The sequence below is a fragment of the Pantherophis guttatus genome, chromosome 1 (genome assembly GCF_059756535.1).
Source record: "Pantherophis guttatus breed Tessera chromosome 1, ASM5975653v1, whole genome shotgun sequence".
NCBI lineage: Eukaryota > Metazoa > Chordata > Lepidosauria > Squamata > Colubridae > Pantherophis > Pantherophis guttatus.
In genome coordinates this window covers 59851450-59871684 of record NC_142063.1, presented here as the reverse complement: position 1 = coordinate 59871684, position 20235 = coordinate 59851450, and the positions used below count along the sequence as shown (strand labels likewise).

At 38.4% G+C, this 20235-nt stretch overlaps 1 long non-coding RNA gene across 1 annotated transcript; it reads right to left on the bottom strand.

Annotated features, from left to right (window-relative positions):
• Positions 1-881: 881 nt before the first annotated feature.
• On the bottom strand, positions 882-1796 carry LOC117666114 (uncharacterized). Its single transcript, XR_004591627.3, has 2 exons — positions 1421-1796; positions 882-955 (listed from the first exon to the last, which is right to left on the bottom strand). It is a non-coding gene; the product is annotated as an uncharacterized LOC117666114 (long non-coding RNA).
• Positions 1797-20235: the final 18439 nt, after the last annotated feature.

Below are 20235 nucleotides of genomic sequence, written 5' to 3'. Positions count from 1 at the left end.
ACAAAGATACATACATACATACATAAAGATACAAAGAAGAGAAAGAAAAGAAAGATTGAAAAAAATTAAAGAAAAGACAGTTTCTGATCTTCTTAACAGCAGTTCTACAAGTACATGTATATTTATCTTCTCTTTCTTAGAAACCTTCTCTTTCTTAGGTTACAACATAATTTCCTTCTTTCCTTAGTCTTCACTTTCCAATTATCAAACCCATAAATCACATTTTTAAATTGTTTTAGCAAACAGCCCAGAAGAGGTTTCCAGTCACCAAAAATACAGTTACTCTCTATAGATTTCAGTCTAAAGTGTTCTTCAATAGCTTTCCTCAGTGGGCACACTCCAAGGCAAACTGGGATTGTGACTTCCAGATTTTCTTGTCAAAATGGTTAAAGCCTAAGCATTCTGAGAATTTTATCCCAAAATGTCCAGAAGACACAAAGTTGGAAGAGTTTGCACTATATTACATTTTTGTTTCAATTTTAATTTGGATGGCAGCAGAATTGATTGCTACTTAACTGTACAGTTTGCCTAACTGATATAGAATACCAGAATATAATTACAGAATGATTGTCTTCTAAATATTCCAAATTAATTGGAATGTAATCTACATTATTTTACCAGTAGGTTCCAGCAGGGTGTAATTCTATGACACTTCTTGCTCTAGGAATAACCTGTTGTGAAATAATTTTCATATAGAGATATGGTCATTTCCACCTGTGCAATATTGTCAACCTGTCTTCTCCTGTTTAAATAGTGACATTTTAAAATTGATTTTGTTTTCAGTTGTCTGTTCAGTTTTCAGCAAAGCAAATGTGCCTGCTTTGAAGCATAGAGGTAGAAAACAGCCAAGTTGGAACTGAAAAAGAAGTGATAAGAGGAGCCATTTAATTGATCTGTTTACTACATAAATCAAGTAAAAGGTAGGATTGCTCTTGAGAAACAAACAGTTTCCAGGCTGTGAAAAAAAAATGGAGAGTGAAATTAATACAAAATATGCACATTAATAGTCTTCAGAACTTCTCCAAACAAATTAAACTATATGAATAACCAACATTTTGGCCAAATTCTCTCTTAAGTTTAGACAGAATAGCAATGGTTGCCTCTCCAAATAAAAATGCAAGAACTGGGTTTAAAATACAAAGAAATATCATTAGTTTTTTTGATGGAACACATGAAAAGAGGCTTCGGGGTTATCAGTGGCCCTAACTTTTTATAATTTGACTCTGGTCACCAAAGCTGCAGGCTGAGAATAACTGAAAAGACTGGCTATTAAAACCAACATAGTGATGTCTAAATGACCAGCCCTCTTCCTTCTGTGTGGACACCCTCCAACTGCAGAAGTCTAATAAAGTTGTCTAATAAAGGAAAAACGCAGAACCAGGGTGTCAAGATCTGAACTCAAATCAGGCTTGTCTATTACCATTGGATCCCCATATTCCAGAGAAGAAGGTTGAGGGAGAGTCAAGAAAATCTTTTAAAGCTTCTGTTCTTTTTCTTGAAAAGTTGCAGAAGCCTGTCTCACTGTTTCCAGCCTAGCTTCAGTCCAGGCATTTCATGTCAGTTCTACCGGTAGACCAGAGCAGGAAGCAACTCTGCAGAAAGGCTAAAATTATTTTTATGGAGAAGGGTTTTAATAACAGAAACTTGCAAGTCTACTCATGTTGTACCTCCTCCCCCTTCTTAAACTCTTGTGAATTAGGAAAGTATCGGTCTGAGGCTCTTTAGCATATTTTCTGTTTGTTGTGGGCTTAAGATATGTTTTTCCCCTTGTTGCTTTGGTAACAGGGCTGCATATTCCATCAAGGTAATCTTCCTTACTCTCTACAGTACAGCAGCTGGCACTGTTGTTGTTAGCCATTGCCACACATGGTTGCAGAGTCCGATTGTGTTTTGCACACTGTGCTCATTAGTTCTTCAAGCAAAGCTTTCAGTGCAAGACAAAATGAAGGATTTTGATTATCAACCAGTTGCAGAGCAACACTGATTAGGTCTGAAAAGGAGTCAAAGGTCAGCCAACTGCTTCCATGACTGAGAGAGGAGGAGAGGAGGAGAGGAGGAGAACCTTAAGGAGGACCAGCACCTTAACCATTATATCACACTACTCTTATTTTTTACTCTGTGGCTCTGTCCTTTTCACTCTCCATTTATCTTGATTTAAGAAGTGAGATTTCCCCTGATTTCCACAGATTTCTTTCTACCCATTCCTGCATCTCCATGGGACTGATACGTGTAATTGAGCTCCTTTTCATGTCTTCTGAAGTTAGGTTAATTGAATTCTATGGGCCTTATTCTTAGGAAAGTGGTATGGGGCAAAAATGGGCAGCCCATAGGACACGTGACGTTTCCTAGCACTTCTACAGAATCCCAAACATTCGTAGAGTAGACCTTTATTGAAATCCATTTATAGAAGAAAATCAGGCTGATTATTCCCATTTGAATGTGGTTATAAGCTTCTGCAAGCCCATTCTTTTCCTGACCATTATGGTGATCATATGATAACATTTTTGATCTTCAAATGAATGAGTTTTACAACAATGGTATTGATTGCCAATTTAACCATAGTATCACCAAATTGGATGAAGCACATATTATTATGATTAATATTTGGTAAATGGCTAATGCTTCTTTTTTATGTTTTTATATATATATATATATATACAGATAATGTACCCCTCAGTCTCCAGTGACTTCCTCTTGAGGAACTTGGATTCTGGAGAATCTTTTGCCCGTTATGACATTTCTCACCACTCAGAAATGGGATATTTAAACATAATATTTGTTTTATATTTTAATGTAACAATCTGTATTGTGATATCTGCACAAGAACTTTTTAAGCAGCCTTTACTGTCTAATTTTGGGGAATAGATGACATGTTTGAAGTAAAACTAAACCAGATGCTTCACCAGTGTCATTTGGAAACAAGATATAATTAGGTGATATTATTCTAAACATTATTCTACATGGATGTCAACATATCTCAGAAATTGTCAAAATCTTGTACAGAAAATTATTTTTGTTCATCTTGGTTACATAACTTATTTCTTTTGTCATTACACATCTAGAAATGGAGAGAACATCATCACTGCCACAGGGAGATCCTAATTGGTTCCAATTGTATGAGCATCTTGTTGCAGTTACCATTGCTATTATTATTTTGTATTTTATTTTGTGACTGGTGTAGAGGTAACAACTGAGGACTGTAGCAACAGAAACCTAGCACAGTATTTGCGTAAGAAGCCAGATACAAGTATATGGTCTTGTTTGACAAAACAGTTAATCCCATGGATAGGGTTTTTTTCCATATATAAATATAATTATTGAATGGAAATGTCTAAGTATCACCCCTGAGATTTCCATTTAGGATTGGATGATGCCAGGGAATCAGTATGATATCTGCCCACTAATGGTGTGTTCATTCTACATATACAATTAAAAACCAATAAGAACCTAGCCCACATGGGCTATAAATACTGTACTTATAGTTCAGCTTGTTGTACAAATCTATAAGATGAAATTTGTTAACTGTTAACCCCCTCCCCCTTTTAGCTCTTTTTAGCTTTTTAGCTTTTTAAGTGTAAATTGGGTTTTAATTGGATTGTTTTAAATTGTGGGCCAAAGCTGTATAATTCTTTTAATTGATTTTAAATTTTGTATTGGTATGTTTTTATCCTTGGCTGTGCACCGCCGTGAGTCCAATAGGAGAAGGGTGGTATATAAATTGAATAAATAATAATAATAATAATAATAATAATAATAATAATAATAATAATAAGTTGGCAATTTGATCTCTAGTTGCTCTGCCTCTTCGAAATCCTGCCTGTACTTCTGGTAGTTCTCAATCCACATACTGCTAGAGCCTAGTTTGTAGTTTTTTAAGCATAAATTTACTAGCATGTGAAATGAGCCCAATGGTGGGATAGTTTGAACATTCTTTGGCATTGCCTTTCTTTGGAATTGGAATGTAAACTGACCTTTTCCAATCCTGTGGCCACTGTTGAGTATTCCAAATTTGCTGGCAAATTGAGCGTAGCACATTTACTGCATCGTCTTTAAGATTTTGAATAGCTCAGCTGGAATACTGTCACCTCCACTAGCTTTGTTGTTACTCAGATTTCCTAAGGCCCATTTGATAAGGTTTTGGCTTATAAGGTTTTGGCTCATCCATTGTCATTTGTATATAACAAGATGGCCGGAGGAAGCATACAGCCCCAGTCTTTTTTCTGGAATCCCAGAATGTAGATAGAATTGGTGGGCCACAAATAAGCATTTATTGTTTGTTTACAATAGCTTCATTATTGCCTTAGTGAGCATTTTGGATTCAAGTAGGGATTTACTGTAGTCTCAGAGTTAAGTACTGAAATCTGAAATTCAGAAACACCTCAAGAATAAAAAAATCCCCATTTTTTTCCTATAAAAGGTTAAGCAGAAGGGCTTGGAGATTATTGTTTTTAACAATGATATGCCTGTTTTAGAGTTTACACTAGAGTTTCCATTTGTTTTACATCTCAAAATGGCAGGAATTCAGTTGCTGTCAGGTTTCACAGGGCAGGATTTAAGGGCCACAAAAAGATCACTTGAAAAATTGTAGGATTTTAGGCATTTGATCAAATTTGAAAAACTTATAACAGAAAATTCAGGACATCTGTGGTTCTTATTTACAAGTTATTTATGAAATATGTCTCTATTTACATCTAAGTAAATTTTTAAGAAGATGCTAGGTTATCATCACCAGAGTCACCAAGACCTAGTAACCACCTACTCTACTGCTATATGTAACCTGAGAGGATAATTTGGAGAAGAGCTGAAATGACAGAATTAAAATCTGAATAGCTGTGTATGCTGACAGGAGGTTCTTCAAATACCTGGATCCAAAATGCTTCTTTATTTTATTTTATTTTATTCTGGTTCATGACCAGCATGAAACTAGTTACAGTATTTTTCGGAGTATAAGACGCACCAGAGGATAAGACGCACCTAACTTTTTTGGTGAGGAAAAGAAGAAAAAGAAATCTCCCTCTACCTCTGCCTCTGAGCAATTTTGCCTTGTTGCAGCAAATAGCAAACAGCCTGCTTTACTTTCATTTTCATTTTCAGCATAGCTTGATTAGCACAAGGAAAAAAAAATCTGCTCCAGCAATTTACCTCTTTGCAGCAAGCAGCAGAGCCCTGCGCAAAACAGCTGAGAGCAAATCAGCTGAGAGTCGGGAGGCCGATCCAATCAACTTGTGCTAATTAGGCTGTGCTGAAGCTGAAAGGAGCTGTTTTTTCTAGCTGCTTGCTGTAAGGAGGTAAACTGTTAGGAGGCAGAGGGTGGGGCCAGTGGGTGGGCGGGGCTACATTTGGTATATAAGACGCATCTAAATTTTCCCCCCCTTTTAGGGGGGAAAAGGTGCGTCTTATACTCCGAAAAATATGGTACATAAAAGCTATCTAAAATAGAAATAAAACAAAATTATATTGATAGAATAAAACAGTGTAAAAATAATGATGGAAAAATACAAAGGACAGGGATTAAATTCTGGGAGAAACCTGTAAAATTACAATTTTATTTGTTGTTTATTCAATTTCTACAGCCCCCCATCTCAGTAAAAGTCTGGGCTTACAATTCAGAACATATATTACAATTAATTTATAATCATGGCATGAAAGCATATATAATTAAGATAGATGACTATAAAAGGACATAAATAGGATTTATAAAACACTATGACACTGTAAAGCTATATTAACTTATATTTAGTCTAATACTTGCTGCTATCCTACTAGGGTTTATTGGGATCGTGATAATTATGATCCAACCAATTAAAACAAAGATATAGCAAATTAAAACATTGAATAGTATGTGTATATTTAAAAGGAAAAGAACAAAGGGGAAGGAAGGAGAGAAAGATTACACAATATTTTTCGAGAAGTCAGAAAAAGTTGGTAAGTCTATACAAATCAAAGTTTAACTACTCTTGTTAGCTGCACATAGCTGATGAATAACTATATTTGATAAAATAAAAAAGAAGCCTTGAAAACTCAAATTGTTCAGGTAACAATAACTCAACACCTTTTTCTGAATGAAAATTGCTTAATTTGGAGCACATCATAAGGTTGCCCAATCCTGGGTCTCCCCCCCCCGTATTTTGATGATAGTTCCCTAATTTAGGAGGTCTACAAAGTGAGGCAGAGAATACTGCTCTTCTGTAGCACCACAATCCCTTTGGAATGGCCTTCCATTAGAAGTTAGACCAAATCTGATTTTAGCCACCTTCCAAAGCAGTTGAAGGTGGCAGTTGTTTGGGGGTCAGAACATTTATTTTTTATTTTATTTCGAATTTATATACCGCACCTTCTCCCGAGGGACTCAGGGCGGTGTACAGCCGGATAAAAACATACAATACAAACATTAAAAACAATTAAAGGATATATATTAATTTGGCCCCAATTTAAAATAACAAACCAATTAAAAATATTTAAAAAATATGTTAAAAAATATGTTAAGCCAGCGTGGCTTGCTGGAAAAAGAAAGTTTTAAGGGCACGGCGGAAGGCACCGAGGTCTTGGATTCTCCTTATCTCTGGGGGCAGCTGATTCCAGAGGGTAGGTACCCCCACAGAGAAGGCCCTCCCCCTGGGGGTCACCAGCCTACATTGTTTGGCTGATGGCACCCTGAGGAGGCCCTCTCTGTGGGAGCGCACAGGTCGGTGGGAGGTCATCGGTAGCAGCAGGCAGTCTCGAAGATAACTAGGTCCTATGCCATGGAGTGCTTTAAAGGTGGTAACCAACACCTTGAAGCGCACCCGGAAGACCACTGGGAGCCAGTGCAGTTCACGCAGGAGCAGTGTTATGTGGGAGCGCCAAGCGGCTCCCGTGATTACCCGGGTGGCCGCATTCTGGACCAGTTGGAGCCTCCGGGTGCTCCTCAAGGGGAGCCCCATGTAGAGAGCGTTGCAGTAGTCCAGGCGCGAGGTGACGAGGGCATGGGTGACTGTGCACAGGGAATCCCAATCAAGAAAGGGCCACAACTGGCGGATCAGGCGAACCTGATAGAAGGTCCCCCTGGCTACAGCCGTCAGATGTTCCTCCAAGGACAGCTGCGTATCCAGGAGGACTCCCAGATTGCGCACCCTCTCCGCGGGGGCCAAAGACTCGCCCCCGATAGTCAGTGATGGAGTCAACTGACTATATCGGGATGCTGGGCACCACAGCCACTCAGTCACCAAAGAACATGCCTTTTGGATGATTTTGCTGGATAGTTTTTGGAGGTTTGCTTTGTGTGTTTTAGGTTTTTGGATTTACAAGATTATGTATATGTATTTCTATGTATGTATCAAGCACATTTATAGGTTACTCAATACCTAGTGACACTGCATTGAATGTAAATTAAAACAATTCCAATAGGTAAAAACAAAAGATAAAAATGTGAAGATTAATATTTTAACATTAGTATAGTCCCTACACATTTCCAAAGTAGTGCCTGGGGAAAGAAGCCAGGTTTTTCAAGGCCCAGTTAAAGAAAGGTAGAATCAATGCAACTCAACTTCTGCATAGATACTATTCCAGAGAGCAGGCCCCTGATAGAGGGGGCATTTCCTGGGTCTCATTAGATGGCAGTATTTAAAAAAATGAGACTTAGAGAATGCCCACTCTGTCAGAACTTGCCAGAAGGGCAGGAACAGTGACAGAATGAAGGACTTTGGTCCAGAATCAGAAGTTCCAATTTTTAAAACTCTTATATGTACTTATATATTAAAGAAGGTACAGTAACTTCCACTTCAGGTTGTTAAATTTTTTAATCAGAAGGCAAGGTATCCTACCAACTTCTTTTCCAGTATTTGCCCTATGCAGCATGACAATAAATCAGCCAGCTGTATAAACAACAACTTTATTATTAATTTACTATTGTGACACCTGAGAGTCTTATGGGAGTGGAGTAGGGTACCGATGTAATAAATAAATAGCCATGTGTGACAGCCCTTTCTCTTTTATTTTCAGCTTTAATTAAGCAAATATAATTAAGGCTGTAATCTCAATCAAATTTACTTGAGAATCATTCCTATTGAAGTCAGCAGGGTTGGCTTTTGTATGGACATTCAAAAGGTCGGATTGTCAGTTTCAGTTACCAATTAATTCCTCAATCCAGGCTTGAAACAAAAAAACTTTTGCAGGTCTTTGCATTGTTCTTCCTTGAGTGATTTGGAAATGATGACCTGCTGTTGTGCATTTCCAGTGCCCCTGATAGCCAGAAGTTTATCACTGTTGTTCAGCATTCCTTTCTAACATGAAAATATATCTTCAGAACTACACAATTCATTGCACTGCAACTGCTGAGAGTACAAAGAGAAAGTCAGAAATATTCATCTCTGCTTTTTCTCATATATTTTAGAACAAGCTCCAGTATTGATTTCCATGCAATAGAAAATAGAAAATTCATACAATTAATATCCTTGTCCCCAGATCAGACTGGTAAAATTGGGAAGTGTCTCACTATATTATTATTTCATATCCTTTCCTATAGATTTTATTTCTGTTCTTTGTTCAGTGGGATTAGTGCATTTCTGGTGGCTCATTTATCATATATTTTCTGTTTTTTTTTTTAAAAAAAAACAATGATTGTGATGTTGTTTCTTTGTCTATTGTGCCATTTGTATGATGTTAGCGTTGAAATGGTTGGTAAGACTCCAAATTTATTTATAAATTTGATACAACTCCATTGGCTGAGCCGTTACAGTAAGATTACTGAAGGTACAACATCATGGTCTTCCCAAAACCAACTCATATGGGTGAATTTACACTGTACAAAGTAAATAATATGGTTTACAGAATAGGATATAGTATAGGATGAACTCATACACTGTGACATTGTAAATCAAGTTTATGATTTCGTATGATATGTGAACCTGGATAATTGTGCTTACTCAAAGCAGTTAAACATTTCTTTGCAGTAGTAATGAATGGATTTGAAAGCAATATATAGAGGGGAAAAAAGAGAGGAAAGAATATTGATTACAGATTATGGATCAGAAGATTATTAGAGAACAAATCGGTTGATCCAGTATTTTCCATTTTCTGTCACTAGTTTAGCATCAAAAACTATTATCTAATCCCTGCTCAGTTATTGGCCAGTTTCCCCTGTCTCCCTACTTATTTTTTGCATCCAAACACATGCCTGTCCCACTCTTAAGCAAAGCATTTTAAGCTCTGAATGGCAAAGCTTCATGGCCTTCAAATCTCTTTTCCTGACATGTTCTACACAAGGTGCAGAGAAGTCATGATCCCAGGAACTGGGAACTGGTATGCAGAGCATGCCAGTGCCTCTCCAGTGCCTAGCCAAACTGCACATTGACTTCAAGGAAGAAAAAAAAATGCTGCTACTACTTTAGTAATATTCTCTGAAAGAATCACAATACTCTTGCTGGAGCCCTATTTCTGCTGCAATCACACAAATAAGAGTATTTGCCTATCAGCACACTGCTATTCCAGGCTGGATAACATATATAATAGGATAACCATTTTCAAATCACTAGGCTTCATCACAAGAAACTATGGGAGATGGATGAGTAAAGCATGTTAAATTTTTTTAATTGTCATTGTATAGTAGGCATGTGTTTAACTCAATGACAGAGATGTTGTTATTCAGATTGCTTAGACTTTATTCATATCTGTGATATTCAAATAGTTCCAATGGAGTCAATGCCCTGCTAACCCTTTTTCTTTTGAGTTCCGTAACATGTAGTGCAATGAATCATTTTAGTTTTGAATTCCCTGGGATGTGTACTTACCAGTGCCAGGAAGGTCAACACAATCCAGCTCAGTGTATACCATTCACTGTTCCATGTAATTGACTGGCGTTCCCAAAAGAAAAGGATGTTACAAATCAGTGTTAATAATATTTCCCCTAGAAGAACTTCACAAAGACTCTGTGTCAAAAAAGCACCATAAACCATCTCTTTCCACATTGCAGAAGGTTTTTCTTTCTAAAATCTTGTGTCAGACATTTGGTTAGAATTTGGTTGGAAATTAAAATCTGCCTGACTTAGATGTGACTCTAAGAAAGGATGTGGTTTTGTGCCCTTGGGCCATCTGGCCCATGAACGGTGGCAATTTGCAATATCTCCTAATCTTCTAACAGAGAATGACTGACAACAGATATATATATATACCTTGCAGGAAAAGAAAAATAATTAGAAATGCATCTTATCATAAATATTGCAGTACTTGAAATAAATGTATGCTATGGAAAAGCATGCTTCTATGAACAGAGGTCTTTTAAAAACTATAAGATCCATCTCACACAATTATTTACTCTTCAGAGGCTGGGAAAAGAGCACTTACAGCCTATTCCCTGTCTGCTCAATAATATTTAAGTGGGGCACAATGGGCAGAGTGGTTTAGCCTTCTGATGGATCATAAAGGTTTGTACTGGTAACTTGCTCTGAACAATCAGATTGCTCTACAGCTCTCAAAGGCCTCTTGGCTACAGATCATCAGAGTGGAAATGGTACAACTCTTCCTCCATTTCTGCATACTTAAAAGATACGCTGATGCAAAATTGGACAGTGAAACAGTGATTATGGATTGGTGTGGTTAATCAGTTGATTCAGAACTGTTTGTGGGCAACTTAAAGAGCCTCACTCAAGTCTGTTCTGACTGTTAGTGATTTGTTACAGGACAGTCCTTTGAATAGAGGAGAGTTCTCATTTAGCTGTCTGGATGAAAAAAATAATCATTTCTTTATGAAGAAAACCCATAGCCACCTTTTTCTCCCTCGGATTGGGCCGATTGGTAGAAAGGCAATGGCAGGTTGAAATTTTGCAGATTTAAACTTTTAATGAATTCCTTTCATGTAAACTTTTGTCATTTGTTCCCTCTCTTCCCTCAATAAATTTATTTCTTGTTGTACGACATACTTTGTAAGGCCTGTTTCAGACATTGCAATGAGGCAGCTGGAGAAAAGCTGTATACATTTCTGTTCAGAAGGAGATATTTATTTTGATACTTTGGGCTTTATCTCTGATGGAAGTAATTGTAGCCTAAATAAATACAACAATTTCCTGATTTTGGCTTAGTATGAAGCCAACCAATTGTACTTTATTCATTAAACCATGGTAATTATGACTTAATGTTATAAGAACTCAGTAAATTGATTGTAATCCTATGAATAAGGACTTCAGATGCTGATTTTATTAAACCTTTCTGACCAAAGAACAGATAGAAAAATCATTAAAGAAAGGACCAATATTTTTGTCCAGTTCGTATATTTTATTTATTTCATTAACTGGAATTTGCTTATGAGCTCTTAGGCTCTATGATAGGGCAATCCCTATATATATGTATACTGAGAACTAAATTACCATACTTAAAATGAATTCTGCATAGGACTGCAGTATTAGTCATTTCTGTGCTTATATCCAAATGCGCTTCTATCATTCTATTCTAAGGGAGTTGTATTTTGTCTTCCCCTCTTGCCAAGTCCCTCAGTACAACTTTATGAAATGCAATGACAATAATGAGCACAAAAGAAAACAAGCCCTTAAAATAGCAACAAAGTGTGTTGTCCTAGAGGACCCATTAAATAGACGTTTACATCGTATTTTGACATTCCTTCTTATTTGGAGGGCAGACATAAAACCTAAGGTTGTGAAATACAGTAGATAGCCTCAGCTTCAAGATGGGCATTATTTGTTGACATTCATGATTTAAATGCCAGAGTTTTCTTTTTGACCCTTCACTGCTTCCCATAGAGGCTTCCCAGCAACAATTTGACAGCAAAGTTTGAAATATTTGACCTCTTTCATAGCCATATCCGTCCCTATGCAGGGAGGCATTCTGAAAAGAAACAATTCTTTTCTTAGAATCTTTTTCTTTTAAACCCAGAGATGTAATCCTAAATGTTATGCTTTCTACAAAATTGTTCTTCATTGTGAAATAATTTCATTTCATCTCCAAGCAGTTTAATAAAAACAAAAGGCTTGCTATCATTCCAAATAGTCCTCCTGTAAAATAATCACAAAAACCACTAAGTACTTTCAGTTGCTCCATTCCTTTTGTTGTTGTTTTTGCTTACTAATTTATTTATTTGATTTCTGTTCTACCTTCCTACTTTTATGTTAACGAAAAGTAATGTTTCTTCAGATGAAATGAACTTTAAGAAGGACTTCAGTACCTGTACTCTTGTCATTCTTACATTTCACAGAAATCCCTTCTGTAAAAAAATAAAAATAAATAAATAAAAACCACTCTCGGTTAAGGCAGTTTATGAACAAGAAGAAAAGCTGTAGAAGTTAAATTAGCAAGGAAATATCAGTTGACAGGAAAAGCACAAAAAACTAAATAAGACCTTTATGACAAATATATATATATATATATACATTTTGAGGGGTTGGTAAAATTCCTAGTAATGCTAAATTCCATGGTATTTTACCAACTCAAAATAAATCAGATCAATAAAGCTATTTCTCATTAATTAAATCCCCACTCCTGAATTCACGACCCCTCCCCCATATTTCTGCAAGATTTGGTATAGCTTATGATAGAATGTCTGCTTTGTATACAAGAAATCTCAGATTCAATCCTCAGCATCTCCAGATAGGGATATAACATTCTTTGTGAAACCTTGTTGCCTATCAATATGGACCACAGTGAGATTTTGTGAATCATAGCAAGCCTACTTCCATGATAATAAATACCATTTATGGAACATGTGCAAGAACAGTTTAGGTGATTCTACACATAAAGATGGCTCAATATATCACCATACTAACTTGATGCCAGTTTTCATTCTATTTTAGGAACTTAAGATAGCATGAGTATAGCCAAGAAAATTTCCACAGAATGGATAAATATTTTCAATGATCTTTTAGTAACATGGCATTAAATCCACTGGTACAATTGCACCATCAGATTCAACAGCAACTTGTCTCTGAATAGTGATATCTGGAGAAAATATTATCCTTTGTCCTCATGTGGGTGGGTGGCCACTATAGGAAGAAAAATACTGAGAAAACAAAGGCATTGGATTGATCCAAGAGGGCTTCATTTTTAAATTCAGTTCTTTTGTTTAATCCCATGTTCCCATGATAATAAATTATTTTTAAACGGGAAATCTTATGTGCTACATTTACATTGTTTTCATAGATCAATGGTACTGTACATTTTTTCTCTGTGAAATAATGCAGACGGAATCTCTGACATCTCCTCTCTGAAATCTTAGGCAGAGGATAACTTCAAATCCACATGAATATTTTAAATATTTTACTTAGATATTTAACTTTTACATTGTCCTCCTGGAATAGCTTAGAGGGAGTGATATTAATATGTAAGTTTTACATTACAATTTCCATTAAAACAAAATGATAAATTAAAGTCAGCATTAAAGTCATGTTAAAGACATTTAAAACAAAATAACTTAGTCCTATGCTAAAAGCCAGGTCCCTGGAGATGGACCACATATTAATGGTTACAATCATGTCTTTTTGAGGCAAGCACTCTGTTGCTCCATGTCTTACATGAGTGATGAAATAGCCCATTACAGCTGTTGTCAGAACAGAGGCAATATCTGTCGGAAAGGATTTTTAGCAAGCCTTTTTTTTTTTTTTAACATCTTCAAGGGCAAATAGAGAAGAAGGGATAGGCTGGAAGTCTTAAATTGTATTTAAGAGTGCCAATGTAAAGCAGTTTCCTGGGTTCTTTTGCCCAGGCCACTAGTCCTCAACCTGTCCCAAAGGTGCTTTTTTTTTCAAGGGGCAACTGGATTTTCTGGTTTTTCTTTGAAGACGTTTCGCTTCTCTTCTAAGAAGCTTCTTCACCTTTCTTTCTGTCCCCACCATCCAGTCAGAGCTGAAGAAGCTTGCTGGATGAGAAGCAAAACGTTTTCAAAGAAAAAACAGAAAATCCAGTTACCTCTTGAAAAAAAAAAGCACCTTCAGGACAAACCATGACCTGGATGACTGAGAATCTCCATAGACATTTAGTCCTCCACTTACGATCATAATTGTGCCCCAAATTTCTGTTGCTAAGTAAATCAGTTTGTTAAGGGAGATGTGACCCATTTTCCAACCTTCCTGACCACAGTTGTTAAATGAATCACTGCAGTTGTTTTAAGTTAGTAACGTGGTTATTAAGTGAATCTGGCTTCCCGATTTAGTTTACTTGTCAGAAGATCACAAAAGGGGATCACATAATCCCGAGACAACACAACCGTCATAAATATGAGTCAGTTGCCAAGCGCCTGAATTTTGATCGTGACCATGGGGACTACCTTAGCATTCAACCTTATCTGGGTTGAATGTTACATAAGATCAGGCCTGGTTAAAATTTGGATAAGAACCTACCCAGGTATTGCAAGGCTGGTTTGGCTAGTTTAAGGAAGTAAAAAAAAAAAACACTTAGAATTCAGTGAAAAGTACTTCCGCCATCTTGTTAAGAAGAATGCATAGTGGAAGTCACTAGGAATAACCAGAGAATGGTTTTACTTTAATCCAAGTGGAACAGGGGTGGGTTCCACTTACCTTTACTACCGGTTCGCAATGGTAGCATGCGCGCAAACTGCGCAGATCATCAGTGATGACGTTGGGGCGGGTGGGCGGAGCCTTCTGCCACCATTACTACCGGTTTGCAAGAACCAGACCGAACTGGGACTGGACCAAACTATGTATCTCCGTTAACTGTGTGTGTTATAAAATATAAGTAAATCATTTCAATATAAATAAACTATACTATAAGCTATACTATAATACTATACTATATATGCATACATTTACTTTTGCTCATAGAATCTAACCTATTTTATTGCCAGTTATCACTGGGCCAGCACATAATACTGTGGACCCTGCCATAAGGCAGGAATAACGCTAGAAAGAAGAGCACTGGGCCAGCACATAAACTGAGCTAGATCTCAAGCATAAACGTGGCTGTTCTCTCTTTTGCTTGCTAGAGCATCTCTCCCAAAGTTAGAACAATAATTTTAGGGGCATGTAGTCATCTTGAGCTATTGTTTCTAGAGTATGATAGCAAGAAATTTCAAGATAAAAGGCAGTTTCCTTTCCTCCCTTCCCTTTAAATCAGATCAATGCATTTGGAGATAAATTCAGAGACAAGGGAAATTCTGTTTTGATGAAGATTTGAATTTGCTCACATCTGCATATACATTCATCTCTCACTGTATGTTGACTCAGCACTTGGATCTGTGCTGAGATCTATTAACATTTTTATTATTTCACGTGACATAAAAAAGCTGTCTTGTTCTGATTGTTCAGGAACAATTTGCTGACAGTCATGGAGGTACAGTATAAGTATCACTGCTGAAGCTTTTCTAGAATGACTGCACCAAATGATACTAACTTCTTACATTGGAGGTGCAACAATTTACCATTAAATCACAAAAACTTTCAAAGTATTTTTATATGTAAAGAGGAGCAGAGATGGTCAAATGGATTCCCTTATCCAAAGAAGAGAATATATCTAACTTTGTTTTGATTTTGAAATTGCTTCCAGATTTTGTGCTTGCAATGAAAAAGAAAATGAAACTGTGTTTTTGTTTTTGCTAACTAGATAGGATTATTGTTATAGAAATGGCTTGTACATACTGTTGTGTAAAAACAAAAAGTTGTGGTTGTAATGTTGTTATCTTCTACTGTGCTAAAGAGAGTTGGAAATTGGTGCCTTTTTCTTTCCTTTTCTCCCTTTACACTATATTTCTTTTCTTTTCCTATATCTATATCTATATCTAATCTATATCTATATCTCTGTCTGTCTATCTGTCTCTCTCTCTCTATATATATCATCTATCTATCATCCATCCGTCTGTCTGTCTATCTGTCTATCTATCAATCTACCTACCTACCTACCTACCTACCTACCTACCTACCTACCTACCTACCTACCTATCATCTATCTATCTATCATCACTGGGCAGAAACTTGAAGAGGTTTGCTGCATCTTGCATCCTGACTGGATGGTTTGAGAACTTTTCAGTCTAAAGCAATGTAATATTAAAGTTTTATCTATTGAATTCATTGAGCAACCTAGTTTGAAAAGGACTATGTCTTCAAAGGAGAGCACATAGCTTTATAGAGGTGAATGTACTGAACCATTACTACTCACCTAAAATATCCTCTGTCTGGAGACATGTCAGATTTAATATGTTAAATTATATATCAAATGCAATCTTAAATACACATTTTGGAAATATACACTGCAGTCCCAAGATTCATTTGAAGTCTATTTTGGATTTGTGCAAGTCTATGTGACCAGCTTTTATGCCTTTCCTAATATACAGCAGATATTTTCAGTCAGTTTTAAGACTTGACAGCCTGTCTCTGGCAAATATCCAAGGGAAGTCTAGAACAAGGCTGACACCTGGCATTGCTACAAATAAATTCTTGAAATATTTGAACTTTTCTTCCTTTCCCCCCCAAAGGTCTTAGAAGATAAATGGTAAAAATGAAAGTACGTTTTGTTCATATTAGTCATACCCTACCCTCAGCTTAAAAATCCAGCTGTTCTTTGTTAATAATAAATAATCAGAAGCTACAAAATATAGAATATATTTTTATTTTTTCTATAAGTGAGCTCGAACACCTATTAACTGGTTTGATGACAGGAAATCCCTTGTAATAATATTTGAGCACATGACATGATAAAATACTATCAATCAGTCTAATTGAAAATGGATACATATAACAGCACAGAACATTAGACTGGAAGGCTATTCTTCTAGTTGCTTCTTGACTTACATATTGGTTAGTGTATGTGAGTTTTCTAGTCATGTTTTACATCGTGACATGGTTGGACTAGAAGACGTCCAAGGTTCCTTTCTATTCTATTCTATTCTATTCTATTCTATTCTATTCTATTCTATTCTATTCTATTCTATTCTATTCTATTCTATTCTATTCTATTCTATTCTATTCTATTCTATCCCATCCCATCCCATCCCATCCCATCCCATCCCATCCCATCCCAGACGCCTGGAGAGTGATTGGAGGGCCAGTCGCTCCGAATCTGACCGAACACTGGTGAGGTCTCATGTTAAGATCTACCTAGTGGCGATAAAAGCAGCAAAATTTAATTATTTTTCAGCTCTTATCGGGTCTGCAGAGAACCGCCCAGAAGCCCTGTTTAGGGTGACCCACTCTCTCCTTCATCTGGGAGCGAGGGAAGACCCCTTGCAGGGCAGGGCTGAGGATTTTGTGCAATTCCTGCATGACAAAGTCACTCAGATTCAGGAAGGTCTGGACTCTGACTGGGTAGATCCGGATGGGGTGACAGAGGGGGGGGGGGGTCTTGAGAATGTTATCTGGGAGGGGTTTGACCTTGTGACTCCCGAGGACGTGGACAGGATTCTGGGGAGGCTTAGCGCTGCCACATGTTTATTGGATCCGTGTCCCTCCTGGTTGATGCTGGCCTCCCGTGAGGTTACACGAGGCTGGTTCCAGGGGATTATTAACGCTTCTTTGAGCGTGGGCTACTTCCCCCCTCTTTGAAAGAGGCGGTGGTGAGGCCCCTCCTCAAGAAGCCCTCCCTGGACCCGGCTGTATTAGCGAATTATCACCCAGTCTCCAACCTTCGCTTTGTGGCGAAGGTTGTTGAGAGTGTGGTGGCGCGACAACTTCGCCAGTACCTGGATGAAGCCGATTATCTAGATCCATTCCAGTCGGGCTTCAGGCCAGGGCACTGCACAGAAACGGCATTGGTCGCATTGGTTGATGATCTCTGGAGGGCTCGGGACAGGAGTTGCTCCTTTGTCCTGGTCCTATTAGATCTCTCAGCGGCTTTTGATACCATCGACCATGGTATCATGTTGCGATGATTGGAGGGGTTGGAAATGGGGGGCACTGTGTTGCGGTGGTTCATCTCCTTCCTCTCCAACCGTATGCAGTTTGTGTTGGCAGGGGGGCAGAGGTCGACCTCAAAGCGCCTTGTTTATGGGGTGCCACAAGAGTCAGTCCTCTCGCCCCTTCTGTTCAACATTTATGTGAAGCCGCTGGGCGAGATCATCCGTGGTTTCGGGGTGAGGTTCCATCAATATGCTGATGATACTCAGCTGTACATCTCCACCCCAGACCACCCCAATGATGCCCTTGACGTGATGTCCCAGTGCCTGGAGACCGTGCAGATCTGGATGGGGAGAAACAAGCTCAAACTCAACCCCTCCAAGACCGAGTGGCTGTGGCTTCCGGCGTCCCGGTATAGTCAGCTGGTTCCATCGCTGACCATTGGGGGCAAGATACTGGCCCCCTCAGAGAGGGTTTGCAACTTGGGTGTTCTCCTGGATGCATGGCTGTCCTTGGAAGATCACATAACGGCCGTGGCCAGGGGAGCTTTTTTATCAGGTTCGCCTGATGCACCAGTCCTTCGGGAGAAGAGGGGTATAGAAATCTAATAAACTTCAACTTCAGACTTCATCCCATCCCATTCCATTCCAATCAGCTCTGTATATTTTTAGATCATCTCCGATGTATTCCAAAGCTGATTAAGACATTTGCTTTCCTACTTCAAAGGTTCCCCTGGTAGTCTATGAAATTTGTGGGAAGGGAAAAGGAGACGATACTAAAAGCAGCACTAAATAAGTCATTATCTTTCTTTTAATGGCAAAGCTCCTGTAGATAAATGCATAATAATTAGAAGCAGGTACATTTTTAATATCCCTAGATTTCCATGAATCACTGGCTATCAGAATAGAGCTGGAAGGGACCTTGGAAGTCTTCTAGTCCAACTCACTTCTCAAGCAGGAGACACTATACCATTTCAGACAAGTGGCTTTCTACTAGTCTCTTCTTAAAGAGTTTCAGTCTTCTGAAGGCAACTTCTGAAGGCCTCCTGCACCACGACAGGGTGGTGGTTTGTCCTCCCCAGGCTCCAGAGATTTTCTTCGAGCCTCCGGGAGGGCGAAAACGGCCTCCCCAGGCTTCGGAGGCCCTCTGGAGGCCAGAAATGGATGTTCTTGAACTTCTGGTAGGCCTCCATGCGCGCCCTGCACTTACCTGCATCCAAAATGGGCCGCGTGGGGACTCCTGGAAGAGGTGGGTGGGGCCAGCCAGGAGTGGGATTTGGGGGTTCTCTGAACTGCACAGAATCATAGCTAGAGGTTCTCCCTAACCCCTGCGGACCCCCAGCAGCCCACCCATGCTTCTTTTCTTTAGACTAGCTATACCCAATTCCTACAACCATTCTTCATATGTTTTAGTTTCCAGGCCTTTAATCATCTTAGTTTCTATTTGCATTTTTTCCAAAGTCTCAACATTTTTTTTGTAATGTGGTGACTAAAACTGGATGTAGTATTCCAGATGTGGTCTTATTAAGGATTTATAAAGTGACACCAATACTTCAAGTGATTTTGATTCTATGCCTCTTTTTATACAAACAGGCTATGTTAGAAATGGTTTCTTTCTGTAAATTCCATCAAAATTTTAGATGATGATGCAATGATGCAGGCTCCAAAGAAAGATATGCAACTGTTCTTCCAAGTAAATTTCTTTATACATCTCCACCTATAGATAGAATCTTATCAAACTAAATGTCAGGCGTGCCTCCATTCAAAACTCAAGAAAGAAAACCCCCGACTCCATGTTTGTAGAGAAGAGGCACTTTTACTGAGTTTGAAATGATAGCAACGAAAGAAAAGCAAGATCTGATGCAAAAGGCGCAAAAGTTACATATTGAAAGTATCCTCAAATCCCTCCCACCAAGGACCCAGGCTGAATGTCCAATTCCCAACCCATATGGTGTCATGTGGGGCACATCTTCAGATGTTTTTGCCGATCTGGTATTCCGGGATGGTTGACCTTGACTGGGTATAAACAAGTCCATTCAGCTGCGCAGTAGAACATGAGAGCAATTCTCCCTTTTCATTCACACAGGCCATTTCTCTCCAACTCACTTCCCCACCCAAATGCCAATCTTTCCCCCCTCTCCATTACTATGGCAGCCGATAGCAAGCAACCCTCATAGAGACTGACACTAAGGCAGATTACTATGTACAGTACATGACGCATATACACTGGGAACTATTAAGGAGGGGTTGTCTTCACCGTCTTTCTCTGAACACAAACTTTCTGAACTGAGTTGTCTCTTCTGGAATACACCCCCTCCCTCCTGGGAATCCATTACAGAAATCAAGGAAAGCTCTGGGGCAGACATGTACCAACCTTGGCATTGCTTTGTCCCCTAGCCTCATAGCAGTAGCCATTTGTGACTACTGCTTTATTCTACTAAATAGTGCTGTAAGTTCAGCCTTCAACTGCTGTG